Source organism: Opisthocomus hoazin, chromosome 15 (assembly GCF_030867145.1).
Source record: "Opisthocomus hoazin isolate bOpiHoa1 chromosome 15, bOpiHoa1.hap1, whole genome shotgun sequence".
NCBI classification, from domain to species: Eukaryota; Metazoa; Chordata; class Aves; order Opisthocomiformes; family Opisthocomidae; genus Opisthocomus; species Opisthocomus hoazin.
In genome coordinates, this window is record NC_134428.1 from 11788245 (window position 1) to 11802750 (window position 14506).

The 14506-nt window shown below is 40.0% G+C and overlaps 1 protein-coding gene across 19 annotated transcripts in view; it reads right to left on the reverse strand.

Moving 5' to 3' along the window:
• The window catches only part of RBFOX1 (RNA binding fox-1 homolog 1), a 1166109-nt gene that overhangs the window by 1070827 nt on the left and 80776 nt on the right, over window positions 1-14506 (reverse strand). The gene's annotated exons all lie outside the window — the stretch shown is intronic.

Sequence of the window (14506 nt, forward strand, 5' to 3'; positions counted from 1 at the left end):
TACAAACAGTAGAAATCTTCTGTTTATTGGGCAAAAATATAATTCCTAGTGCAACTGCCGACAGCAATCATATTTTTGTTCATTATGCAGAATAGCTAAAAACAATTATGATTTATTTCGTATTAGCTGTGATAACAAACAGTTTGGTATTAATGAAAAGTGAAAACAGAAATGTGTAATTGCAATCAGTATGTAGAAAGCAATTTCCATTTGTTTATATAAACATGATTCCCAACTCCCCTTTTCAGCTAATCCTTAAATCCAACCTTAAAAGATTAAAATTTTTTTTTCTAAACCCCTATGAGTTTATGCCGTAGGAATCTTCATTTGAATTCTAGCCAAACTCCAATAAGTACTCCCAAAACACCACTGTATTTTCCACAAAGACCTCTTCAGTTAAAACAATCCCACTGAGAAGCAGCATTATGCTTCTAGAAGCGTTCAGTCAGCAGAAAGAACAACCACCTCTCGAAGTCTCTACCAGCAGAAGCAACCTCCGGGGACTCGCGCTGCCTCACGCCAGCGGCCGGACTTCCCTTCCCAACGGGTCGTCCACCCCACAGGGCCGGGCAATCGATGGTAGGGCGCTGCTCCGAGCAGCCGGGGGACTGCGCAGCACTCATACAGGAAGGGCATCGCCATGCACACAGACTGACCAATCCCCAGCTTCGTGAGGAAAGATGAGGGCACAGAAAAGAGGACTGAGGGAAGAGGGGAGATAACGCTCTGCTATGGCAGGGGAGCCATTTCGCCACCACACTTCTCACTGACAGGTAGGGAAAGGGAATTTCTGTTTGATTACAGTTACCATGTCTGCTCTGGCCAGAGCCAAAGAAGGGTTTGTCCTGATTTTGTGTAATACGGCCCTCTAAAAGGGAGTGACTGGATCTGGTGGAAATTATGAAGGAGTGCAAATGCCGTGACGGCTCGTTCCCTCGGGAAGCAATCAGACAATCAAGTCTCGGGACAATGGAAGAAAAAGAAACCAAAAAACCTAATCCTATGAGCCAAGAAACACTGCAGTTTGCTGACAGAAAATTAGTTTTGACTAGAGACAAGGAGAGTCTCCATGCACACAGTAATTGCTTCCTATTTCAGTCCTGCTTTACCCCATCTCTTGGATGCTTTGCTGTTTAAAAACTTGACTGTTCTGGCATAACTTGGCTTTTCCGAGTTTGCAAGCCTTTTGCTCTTAAATTGCTCACTAGGAGAAAGAGATGTAGGCAGATACGTTTTAATATTTGTTAAGTGGAGATTCCCATCTTAGTGTCCCATGCTGAACTCCAGCTGTAGGCACAAAGCACGAGGGATCGTTACAGGCAATGCTTATCACAAGCAGAGTTACAGCAAAGGCACATCAAATGCAACCCAAATCACACATTTCAAACAACGCTTGCTTTTCTCCCTTTCATAAAAGCCAAATCTACAGTTTCTCCAACTTTGAAATGTTTCCAAAGCCTTTCAGACCCAAAAGCACCAGGCCATTTTCTGCCAAATCAGACTCACTTTCACAGAAATGGTCAAACTCTTCATGCAATGATAATCACTGAAAAAATACCTTTATCATTCAAACTTTTCCTATTAACAAGAGTAATAAATTCACAAAAGAGGAGGCATGACTAACATTCCTGAGATACGGATTTTTCTGTCTTGAATGAAGTGAACAGTTTATAACTCAAGCAAGGTGATGGCACTAATAAATTATAAAGGCCTCTCCTCAAGAGTGGGATTAATCTTACATGATCATAAATACCGATTAGATATTCTATATGCAATATGGAAATAAAATTACAGGTTTATTCAGTCTAATATTTTGAATCATATTAAAACCGATTTAACGTCATGTGATATAAAATCAGTAGGCCATGATGAGAAAGCATTTCTAAACAAGATACATAGCATGGCTACAGCAGAAAGCGAGGGAGGCCGTTGACAAATCTACAGTGTCCCTCATCTGCTGCCAATGGAAAACGGATCATTTCATTCACTGATTGCATCCGCACCACTCGAGTTGAAAAGGGCACGTCCACTGGCCCAACACCACATCAGGAGTTGAAATGCAAGAGCACAGCGAAATGCTATCATTAATATAAAAGGCGGCAATGAAAATACTGTTGTACAAGATTTATCTTCCGTACAACAAATACTACCTGGAATCAGTTAGAATTATCCTTTAAAAAGTGTCCAAGTTTGGCTTTTAAAGACATTCAAATCTAATTTTAACATTCCTACCAATAAAGAATTTTCCATAAGCTTTCTTGGAAGATTCTCCCAAATGACTAACCACATTTACAACTGGAAAATTTACACCTTTTTTCCCTAAAATAAATTCTTTCTATTTCAACTTCCTATCAACAAACTTTTTTTCTGGTAGACTGGAAAACTTCCAGTAGCCAAGTTTTGTTCCTGATACAGTTACTTATGATTTGTGATCCTATAACCTCCTGCTGGTTAACCTCATCAGATTTTGCTCCCAGAATCTCTCACTACAATTGAAGCTGAAGGGCAATTTCAGTTGGCCGAAAGTAATTACACGAGTTAGTCAGAACCACAGTGCTAACAAGCTACTTTGTATGGAAAGTCCTGTAGCATCATTAATGACCACAAGCCCTCTAGGTCTCTTAATTTTGACTCGAAAGAGAGCTTTCAGTAGAGCAGTGCCTCTGTGAACTGTGCTGGGACACACGTGCATTACTAATTTTGTGACAAAAAAATCCTCTTTCCTGAAATACAGCTTTACTTTTGATCTTGCCAGAAGCACTTGACCAATCTTCCTTTCTCTTTAGCTTACAAAGCTTCCAGTTGTGTAGCTGGGTGCATGTTAAAAAAAACAGAGTTGAACTATATGATGTCAAATGCAATAACAGATTCCTGGCATTGAAACATTAAAGTACTTTTATAGTACATTTCTCATTTTATAGTATGCTTTATCACCGCACTGCAATCTCTACTTTCAGAACAGCTCATCTCATAAACTATAGTAAGAAATAAAGATGATAAAATCTGCTTACGACCTTATTAATGAATATTTTACTTTTTCAATATCTCCCTTTGCTTCATTTTTGCAAATCTCTCACCTTCCTTTCACTATTAAATTTGAGCACAGGTATATAGAAATACTGCTATTGGTAAATCTAAAGGGTGATTGCTAATCCAGGCCAATGACTTGCTACTCCACAGGACATCCTATAACTCATTCTGTTTTTCTCAGGTGTTACTAGTGCAGCTCTTGAAAATACGCAGATATAAGCTACTGACACTTATACCTAGTATGTGAGGAGTGTACAAGTAAACTGTGTGACTTGTCTATATGTATAAATACATTGGGCACTTGGTTATGTCTGCTGTTTAATTAGTCATAGACTGAAAATAAGAACATCTCTGTAATTTCCATCAGACATGATTGGTCACGACAGCCAATGATTCCTTGATAACTTTCCTGATTAACAACTGTAATCCCCATCGGATTCTTCTACTCCTCAACTGTAGTCGTGCTTAGTCAATCTCTGTGGACCACTTTAAGTCTGTGTTTATGCTGTATTCTACTGAATCTTCAAACACAGAACAGCTCAGGTCAGAAGAAAAGCACTTCCAGGGTGAACCGATGTAGCAGCCAGCACTGGCAGACAAGTTCCAGACATCATCTAAAACTGCATTCCTTTCCCTTGTTGCCTACCCATGAGAGATGCTTTAGCTGGTATTCACACCTGCCTGCCTTTGGAGGGGCTGGGATTTCCAAGCAGGCACCTCTTCAGTCGTTTCTTTACAATTTGTCCCACACTTCTACTTTCTACTACTCCCTCCCATGTCAAAATGAGTTACCTACACGGAATCTAGGGTGATACAAGGTAAAGGTTAATGGTAATTTTGACCATCATCAAAGATACCTTGAACTCTCAAAACGTATTTTCATTTTTGAATTTACACAAAGAAAACATCAGAAACAGAAATATCCACTTGCACATTAGATTCAACTCCATGCTGATACTTACTCAGCAGTCTATTTTTTTCCCATGAATGAAGCAACTCATAGGAGAGTGAGAGATTCCTGCCCAGTTCCGCAATGATGGGGAGAGGAAGGGAAACCATTTGTTTCAGTAGTGATTTTATGCTGGTTTCTTTCAGAGCTAAAGTAGCCTCAGAAATGATGGCAAAAGGTTTGGGGAAGTATTCCATGCAGCTGTAGTCTTTATAAAGAATTGTGAGTGAGAGGCATCTGCATGAAATTATGGACTACATCAGTAGCTTTGTCACTTTAGGAAGCATATAATACACTACCCTACGGATGGGGTCCTGTTCCGATTCTGGTTGGAGAGGGATGAAAAAACCCTATCTTGGCTTGTGCTCACTGCCTGTGATGAAGCAGTGCAAAAGCCACAAACCTAAGGTTCCCAGTTAAGAAGGGAGAGACAACCTAACACAACAAATCAGGCTGTGTGCAAGTATTCCCTCTTTAGAGAGTCTACGGGGAGTCTTTTCCCAAATGTCCGTTTCTGTGCAACTTAAGCACAATTCACAGAGAAACCACATCAAATCCTCCAATTCCAAGAAGCAGTTTAGGTCAGTTCTAATAACAGACAGACACATTGGCTAAAAGAAACTTTGTGCACTTATAAGAGGAGTTATTTTGGTACCGTACTCCTATAGCTTTTCCTATTAGGGACTGTAAGATAGGCTCTGCTTCATAAAGCAACTACATAAGATGTAATCCATCCCATAGGTGAAAGCTGCCGTTTACAAGTAAGTAGCAACTCCATTTCAATCACCACGGAAAAGACTAAATGATCTTTAAATAATCTTAAACATTCAGGATACAGAATTGTCCTTTTTTTAACTTTTCTGGTTAGATCTTACACTCCCACCCTGTGAAGTGTAATGTTGAGACACACAAACCAAAAGCCATCAGCTGTACCCATCTCTGCAATGTGTGCTGTAAGCTTGCTCCCATCACAGGCAGTCTGGCAGACAGCGTATCGTGAATGAATAACCCAGCTCTGACCCTGCACAGCTGTCTGAATTTCACTGAGACTGCAGAGAAAGAGCTGTAAGAAAGTCTGTAGAGAGGTAAGGAAGGTAAAAATTAGAGCGAGAGATGGGACGGTTGAGACAGAATTAAGGATTCAAGAGGAAAAACATCAACAGAGAGAAGTATAAGATCCCAATGTGGGAAAAGAAGAAACAAATCCCAAAGGCCAGTCAGTCCAGTCGGGACAGTCAGGTCAAGCCGTTGGCGCCATGATCAACCTTGTAGCAGAGAGCAGCTCGGCAGCACAGCCTGTCCCAGACCCTGACTGATGCCTGTTGGGATGGCAAATACCGTTCACGTCCCTTAGGAAAAATCAGGATATTAATTCTTACTTGATTAGCTCATTTATACTGTCTATATTTTGTGTGTGAGCCAGTAAATAATGGCTTTGTAGTTTCGTTTTGTATATTGTGCTTTATTTTGAACTTGAAGTGGCCTGAGCAAATGAAACCCAAAAGTGGGGCATAACACAGTTTGTCTCATCCAAGTTATTGAATTTATTGACAGCAGATAAAAGACATTTATTTACTTGCCTCCATCTTAAATTTAACAAAAGTTTCTACTCTAAGTTTCACTTTCAGTATAAAATATGTCCTTGGGGAAGCTGTTAGAAGTGTCAACACTTTAAGGAACATGAATTTATGGTGGTATTGAATTTTAATAGCACTATAAAAGTCTATAGTAATGGTGATATATCTATTGCAATAAATTGCTATGGAGAAATATAAAAATAAATGTAAGGTAAAAGATTGTGTATAAAATATGTTTTTACATACTCTTAAATGATTAAAAATCATAGAAAACTAGAGGTTATAAATTACTGAAAACTGCTATATTTTACATGCTGTTTTAATCATATAACATACAGATATGATTGCTTGGTCAGAAATTGCACGAACTTTAATAAGGATAATCCAGATGATTTTTTTGTTAACTTGGAAAAAATCAAACTGACATTCAGGATCATGGAAATACGGCTATTAATGACCCTCGTCACTGAGGCCATGCCTCCTATGAAAGGGAAATTTATGGTATTCTAACATCAGCGACTGGTAATGCTTCTTGCCCGCCCCCTTCCCTCACACAGCTCCCCATTATTCACCACAGCTCATTCCATTTTGATTGAGGAGAACTGTTCGTAGGACAAAGGTATTTTCACATTGTGGTGAAAGGAAAATTTAAAAACAAGGAATTCATAGACAGGGAGAAGAACAGACAGCATTTTTTCTGTGTAGGTCAAAAGTGGTGCTTGATATAATGAATGATCAAGTCTACACTTCCATTAATTCACTGTCTTAAAAACCTTTATGTCCTTGATTTATTTTCTTAAAATGGATGCAGCTGGAAATTATGAGATTGTTCCTTGACACTCACTGTAGTTGACATCAATAAAACCTACCCGTCCAGGAACACCAGCGGAAAAGAAAAAAAAAAAAGGGGGGGGGGGGGGAGGGGGGGGGGGGGAACCAACCAAACCAAAACAAAAAAAACAACCAAACAAAAAAAAAAATGGGTCTTGGTCAGGAATGAATACTGGTCAGGTAAACGACAGCAATCCCAGTACACACTCTAGGCTAGGGCAGTGGGGTAGGTGGGAGGAAGTCACTGGGGGGATTTTGTTTGGTTTTATATACATTACAGTCATGTTCCAGGTAAGAACGAGATTTTCTCAAAATTGCAGTAGTAAGGTACCCTAAGAATTTATTGAAGCCCCCGAGATATGAAAGCTGACCTGGAAGACTGAGCAACGTTGCTGAATTGATGTGACTGGAGATTTGTGACGACTGGATGAATCCGAGTCCATGTATTACATTTATTTTGCATAAGGAGAGATGAGGTAGGAAGAAGCTGTAGATATCAGAGTATCAGAATACTTCCCTGCAGGACAAATTGTAAACCTGATCTCTGCCTTTCTCTTCATTATAAGACAAAGTCAGAGACTAATGAGATTAAACTGTCCATGACTTGATTATCAGCGACACTTCTGTTTAACACACATAAGCAAGACCTAAGTGCATAATGAATAGAGGTAGCCTAGATGTTGCCAGCTAAATAAATAGCTGCAAATGAAAATTCTAGGACTTGACATTGCACTGCTGGCTGTTGCCAGGTGCAGAGTTTCAAAGATCTCAGTAAAGTGTGTTCCTGCAGTGCAGAAATCACAGCCAAGAGGTTGAAGCGACAGGAGTTTTGGAGTAGGGACTGTGCTTACCTCACAGTGTCATAAAAGCACCTTCTGTGCAAGCGTATTCTGTAGATACCTACGGATGCGGATGGAGAAATAGCTGACAGAAAACAGCACTGGAAACTATGTGTGAAAGTCTCCCAAAAGCAGATAATCTCTGGAGACTAGTAAAGTCGTTGAATCAACAAGAGCTGGTAGATTGAGTGTCAGTTGAATCTGCCCAAGGCCTCCAGCACACACTAGCATCAACAACAGGTTGCACAACTTGGACCATCTTCAAGAGGATGCTGGCTGCTACATGCATGCAAAGACTAAAAGATTATACATCCACCTGATGGAAGAAAGGAAACTCTGAGGGACTTTATGAACATCTACTTGCAAGCCATTGGGATGGCATCGGTATTGGGTGCCATTGTTAAACAAGCCTCCTGTGTGATGGAGGTTGTCTGAAAAATTTCTAAGCCTGAAGCATCATTTTTGTTCTCCAGCACATTTCTTATGGGAATTACACATATAATTTTGAAGAATTGCTAGAAATGAATGGATTGTAGAATCTTGATGTTGTTAGGATGAGATATTCTGGACTAATATAATTTTACTCTTAAGAAAATTCAGAAAGCAGAACTTAACCAATACAAAATACTTTTTAAAATTCTGCTTTGGTTGTTTCTATCCGTAAAAATAGTAATCATCGACACACAGAGACTTGCAATCAAATTATCATGGGGAAAGTCTCACAACGAAGAAAATTATTGACCTAAGATGGGCAAAGGTACCAGTTACACATGCACGAAAATAATAAAACAGGTTCAAAGAAGAAGCGTAGCAAGGAGCAAGCTTAAACTTCCTAACAAATACTCTCTAGTAAAAGCAAGCTACGGAATTACTGAAAAAAACGTCTGCAAATATTGAGTTCAAATTACTGTTATTTACACTCCATACTCTTGATTCTCATCTTGGCATCTGGTGCTGCATGCTTTCTGCAACCTGATGGCAACAGCAAGAGTATACAGTACATGTAAAACACTACATACTCATTTTCCACGTCAGTCACAATCTCTTTGCTTCTTATGCCTCTTCTCATTTCTTTTCCATCCCTCACAGGAAAAGGAAGGCAATCATATCACTTCATCAAGACTTATGCAAGTGAGAAATGTGTATTTGGTAAACTTTTTGTTATGTATTTCCTTGTCTTGTACCTTATAATTGATACTCAGGGAATATTATAAATATAACGTTGCACACTTTCTCTGGGGAAAAAGCCATGGGGAAAACCTGAAAGCAAGACCCACCATCTGTCTGCTGCTTTGATGCTCACCTCTCAGCAGACTGGCGTGGCCTCCCTGCTTCCCTTGACACCTCCGAGCTCAGCATGGGACGTATTCATGACACCAGAATGCAGCTTACAGTCATTCACTAGCAGTATGGTGCAAACACCTGGCCACATGAGCTTTGTTGTGGTTTGGGGTTTTTTTCCTTACTTTATTGAATTATTATCTTTGGCTATTATTCAAACATTTTATTTGGTTTCCACTGCTTGGGGTCTTTTGTCTTTTAAACAGGCCAGCTTGGAATGACAAACATTTTCCTGACAGAGACTAAAATTTCAGCTGCTATACTCCTATAAGAACCTATTTTAACTATTTGCTACATTTTAAACCCAAACATTTCCATCCATTCTGCTTTTTAGTGTAATTTATTTTTACATGAAAAAGATACAACTGAAGTTATTAATAACTTAGATTTTATTTTATCAGTACTAGACACAGACATATTCTTATTACAGGTAAAGAGAAACAGATACCTGGGCACATGGAATGTTTTATTAACACACCCCGGACGGCATATATCAACTTGCACTGCTAAAAAGGCATCACTTCCATGTCGAGAGATGAACTTTTCTCACAAAGTTATGACGCAAATATTTCAAACGTAGTAGCTTCTCCTTAAAGCAGATTCTTTGTTCATGCATAAGGATTCCAAACCAAGGCTGCAAGATCTTTGGAAAATCTCTCCCTGTGCTTGAAGAAAGCCCATCCAAATATAAAATAATATTGCACCACAGTCATGACCTTGCTATTCTTTCTATAAGATGTAGACGAAAGAGGGGACAAGGTGATAATATGGGGTTATTTTGTGATTCCAGTAACTGAATTAATTTTGTTTTGTTCACACTTTTATCAGGTTTTGTTTTCTTGGACATATGAATATTTCCACACACGTGCCACCTTACATAAAAGACAAGGCGGCATGAGTCAGGCAAGATGAAACAGACCCAGGGAGGGAGACAGAGATGGTCTTTGCCAGAGGAAATGGATGAGATATAAACCTTATAATAAACCTTATAATCCTTACATGCACAAAGCTATTTTAATGCAATGTGAGAACCTTTTTTTTTTTTAAATGCATGTTATCAAGAAAACTTTCTACCAGATACAGCCACTTGAGAGTGATGACTAGATCTTTCATTCCATATTAGTAAAAAAAACCCCAAAACAACACCCCCCCCCCCAAATCAACCCCTCCCCAAAAACAAACCACAAAAATGAACCCTACAAAATGGAGAGAAATGAAAATCTATTCAAACCACTAGTAAGCTCTGCCATAAATAACAGATGGGAACCGTGGCTTTACCCAAAGTAAATGAGATCAGACAAAAGAATATCAGCACTGCTGTCAAATGAGTAAACAGGGAGTTTTTCCTGCAATTTGAAGCCAATAAATTGCTGCCACCTATGCTTATGTGTGGCACAAAAAAGCCATCAGTTTAGATACGACAGCCATTACAGTGATGTATTTGAACCACCTGATGTCATGAACCGAGCTGATGCATCTTCCCTTCATGGAAAGCGAGGTGCTACGGTTTCTGCTAGAGCTTGCAGATAAACCAGCGGTGTAGGTCAACCCCAGCAGGCAGCTAAGCACCACCCAGCTGCCTGCTCACTCCCCTGCAGCGGGAATGGGGAGAATCAGATGGGCAAAAGTGAGAAAAACTTGTGAGCTTGAGATAAAGACTGTTTAATAAGTGAAGCAAAGTGGCACGCACAAGCAAAGCAACATAGGGAATTCATTCACTGCTTCCCAACGGCAGGCAGATGTTTTGCCATTCCCTAGAAAGCAGGGCTTCATCATGTGTAGCGGTTATTTGGGAAAACAAACACCATAACTTCAAACATCCCCCCACCTTCTCTCCTTCCCCCGGCTTTTATTGCTGAGCGCGGCACCAACCGGTGTGGAACATCCCTCTGGTCAGTCAGGGTCGGCTGTCCTGGCCATGCCCCATCCCAGCTGCTAGTGCACCCCAGCCCACACATTGGTGGGGTGGCCCGAGACACAGAAGAGGCCCTGAGGCTGTGTGAACACTGCTCAGCGAGAAATGAAACATCCCTGAATTATCAGTACTGTTTTGGTAACAAATCCAAAACACACCAGCACACAGCCACTACGAAGAAAATTAACTCCATCGCAGCCAAAACCGTTACAACTGCATAGTCAAATAGTGGGACACGACCTGTGTTATGGAACTAAACTTATTCTACTTTATAAACTACTCTCAAAAAGGGAAAAAAAGCATTTTAGACAAGTTTTATGGTCAGGATATCAATTGCTCTATGGTAATAGCCCAAGTATTTTGGGAAAAAGTTTGAAGGTGTGGTCAAGACAGTGCATGTATAGGGGACATTTCTAATTATCTATTTATCTGCATTCAGATGTGATTATATTTTTTGCTATTGTTGGCTAATGTAGTCGGCAAGCCTAAGAGCAGATGTGTAGAACTTTATGTATGCACATCTTCAATTTTGTCAGAATCTACATATATCTTCTCATTCAGCTGCTAAGAATTTGTTGAACAACTTACCCTTAAAAAAGATTGTTCACATCAAGAATGCTTATTTGTTCCCCAAAAAATATAAATACATGATAGAATGATAAACATAGAAATTTTAAGTATAAGATAATTATTTTTGCCTCCCCTGTGCAACAGCAAAGCATTTTTTTAAAAAAGAAATTTAAAAAATCAGTCCCCAAATACCATGTTACAAAGCTGGTACAACACTCTTGCAGGTGCTGTAATGAAGTGCTCACCAGCAGGTTTACTACAAGGTCTAAACAAGGGACTGATCACATATTTGCACAAAGAGAAGACCAGAAATCGGCTTTGTTTCAGAGTCTTTACCTGATTGCCGGTTTCTCTCTCGATTTAGAGAGAAGTATTCCACACGCACCCACATTTGGCACGTTTTACTTCCCCTGCCGCACTGGCCTGTGCTTCATAAAGCAAAAGGGTCAAGTCTCCATGCTGCCCATTTCCTTTAAAAAAGGAAACTAGTAGATTTGAAAAAGCAATTCTTCAATGCTGTTCATCACGTGAAAATCTCGGCAAGACTCTCTAGGGGACAAAGACTCTTGTTCCGTATCAATAGGCAGGTGTCAATTTAGCTAGACCAATTTCCTGAAACAACTGCTTGTACCAACTAGTCAAAAGAAAGGACATTAATACAGCATTAAAATTAAAATGGAAAACTATCCACAGTTCGCGGTAAGTTGAATCCATAATAGAAACTGACTGGTAAACTTCCAGAAAACTATGGGACTGACACAGATAGACGCGTACCCATTTCATCTCTACTAGCTCACTCTATGCGACTGTTTTTCAGCTGGCCTCATGCTTCAGCATTCATTTTGTCAAAATACCAGCGGCACAGAACAAAGCTTTCAGCTGTACAATCTTCTGGCTGGACGCATCATTACAGCCTTGTAGAGTGATGAACCAGTACGGATCTGTGAAGAGTTCACCTACAAAGAGCCCACGAGGAGGATCTAGGTTTTCATTCCGGGAAACATTTCCAGGTAAAGCACTAAGACAAATGACACTTTCCCTATTACTCTGATTTGTAGAAGGAAATGTCTCCCATCAGTTATGCTATGGACGCAAAACTGATTATATTTAAAGCGTTCCATTTGATGGCAATTATTACAATTTCTCTGGTACTCACATAGCAGCAGAGTTCTTCGGATGCTTGCCCTAAGATCTGCATTTACAGAACACCATCTGGTACTTCACACTGATCAAGTTCTGCTGTAACCAACACACTACAAGGCCTTGTTTCCCTAAATATAGAAGTGTTAAAATTATCCCCAGTGTTATCCATCTATTACACTGAACTAAATAGTACTGCCACTGATCTGTGATTTTTTGTTATTGTTTTCTTAAAATGTACTCGCAGTATAAAATTTTGCCATTTCAAGAGAGTGTGTGATAATAGCTATACATAGAAGCTCTTGGACTGCTGGTTTCAGTGTCTGAAATATAAATTCCTAAGCAGCAGAAATAGAAAGTCTTCAGTGGCAGTTTGAGAATCAAAATTTTTGGAGGGCACGTGACCAGTACCTGACCACCACAAGTGCTATTTGCAGTTTTGTCAGAGACTAGAATGCCCTCTTGGTCAGAAGTGTCAGAGAGACACCAAAAGGTCAAAACACAGAAAACTTACAGTGCACACAAAAATAGGTTAAGCATCTTGGCTCCAGAGCTCTCAGTTCTGCAGTTTTCCTCAGAAAAGAACTAAGACCACACTATCTCCTAAGTTCCTAATAACACCACTCAGACATTGTGCCATACACAGCAGCAGTCCAAAGGTGGGATTGATAAAGGCTGGAGAAGAAAACGAAGCATACAACATACCAGCATGGTCATGATGCATCCGTCACCTGGTAACAGGTAGTGTATTTAGTTGTACCTAACACAGATACAGAAGAAATGCGTGAATAGAGAAACCTAGAGAAACTTCTGACAAGCTGTGCGAGGCACCACTGAAGTAAATATAGCGTAGAAGAAACTGAACAAGCAGTGCTCTTTTGACAGGGAACACCAGTATCACCATCCTTCTAAGTCCTGACAGGTTCAGAGAGCATCTGAGCACCGACAAGCCACTTGTTAACTCCGTGAGGAGGCTACCGAAATAGGCATCCGTATCCTCACCAAAATGCAGACGCACAAGGGAAAACCAGGAAACATTCACGTTGAGCTAATTTACAAAACAGGAAGTCTTGAGAGGAGAGCACGCTGCAGCTAAGAAAATGCGATTCAGACTCTGAAAAGAGGCAGAGGGGCAATGAAATAACACCGCAGCCTTAGGGAGCACTGTCCCAGGGGTTCAGTATTGCTATGCCAGAGGGCATGGCTTGCAGTTATAAGAAGACTCCTTTCCAATTTACGACAGCATTAAAGGTCCTTAGAGTAAAAGTTTCAGGTTCAGACAGCTCATGGTTTTGTTTTGGATGCTATTGGGAATACATGCCACAAATATGCTTGTCAGCCTACCTGTCCTGACATGACATGTGGGTTAGTTCATTACAATAACTCAGATAATCTTTTCTTATGTGCAAGATATTCTAAATTATTTCCGTTACCAATGCAAAAACTTTCAAGAAATACTTTCGTCTGAAAGCAGCTAAGCTCCAATGGCTTCCAACAGACAGGTTTCCCAAGCTGTTTTTGTTCTTTTCTCCTTTGAGCAATGATCAAAACTTGTGAGGTGGTTAACAATACATCGATGAGGAATATCAATGCTTAATAATACAGTGTTATCACCACAGCGTACAAAACACCCAGTATTATCTGTGACTGTAATTCAATGAATTTTGGTCCAATTAGTGATTTAATTACAGCTAAGAAATGAGTTTTAAAGTTGCTCATAGATGAATACTGTGATTCCCATTTTAGACTTTAAAAGTGTTCTTGGTCAACTCAGTCTGATGTGCTATAAAATACATCGCTGCCAAAGTACAGCGATTTGCTTGTAGATTTTTTTCAACACTAATTTAAAAAGGTCAATTTACCTATTCTCTTTAGGCAGGTAAAGGATTATTTTATTAGCTCTAGAACAAGCTATAGACACACTGTAAATGCTATTCAAATTTTATCTGGCATTCTACAGATGGGACTAACTTACAACGTACGTTAACATCCAGGTAACACCATTCCCTTCAACTAACCTTTACTTCAAGAACAGCCCGAGTAGTCATTCGAGGAGAAACACATAAGGGTTTCGCACCTACAGAGTACGTACGCAAGGCAAGGTTATAGTCTCGTATCATCCTCTGACCTACTAGCTACAAGAATCACCATTATCTACACCCGTGCTTATTGTGTGAGACAAGACAACGATGTCTTCTGAGCAAGGGAGAGAAGGGAAATGTACCACCGATGCAGAGACGTTCAGACATGACCCCACGGGGCACCTATGCCAGAAAGTGCGCCTACATGGTATTCTGCATGAACAAACACATTG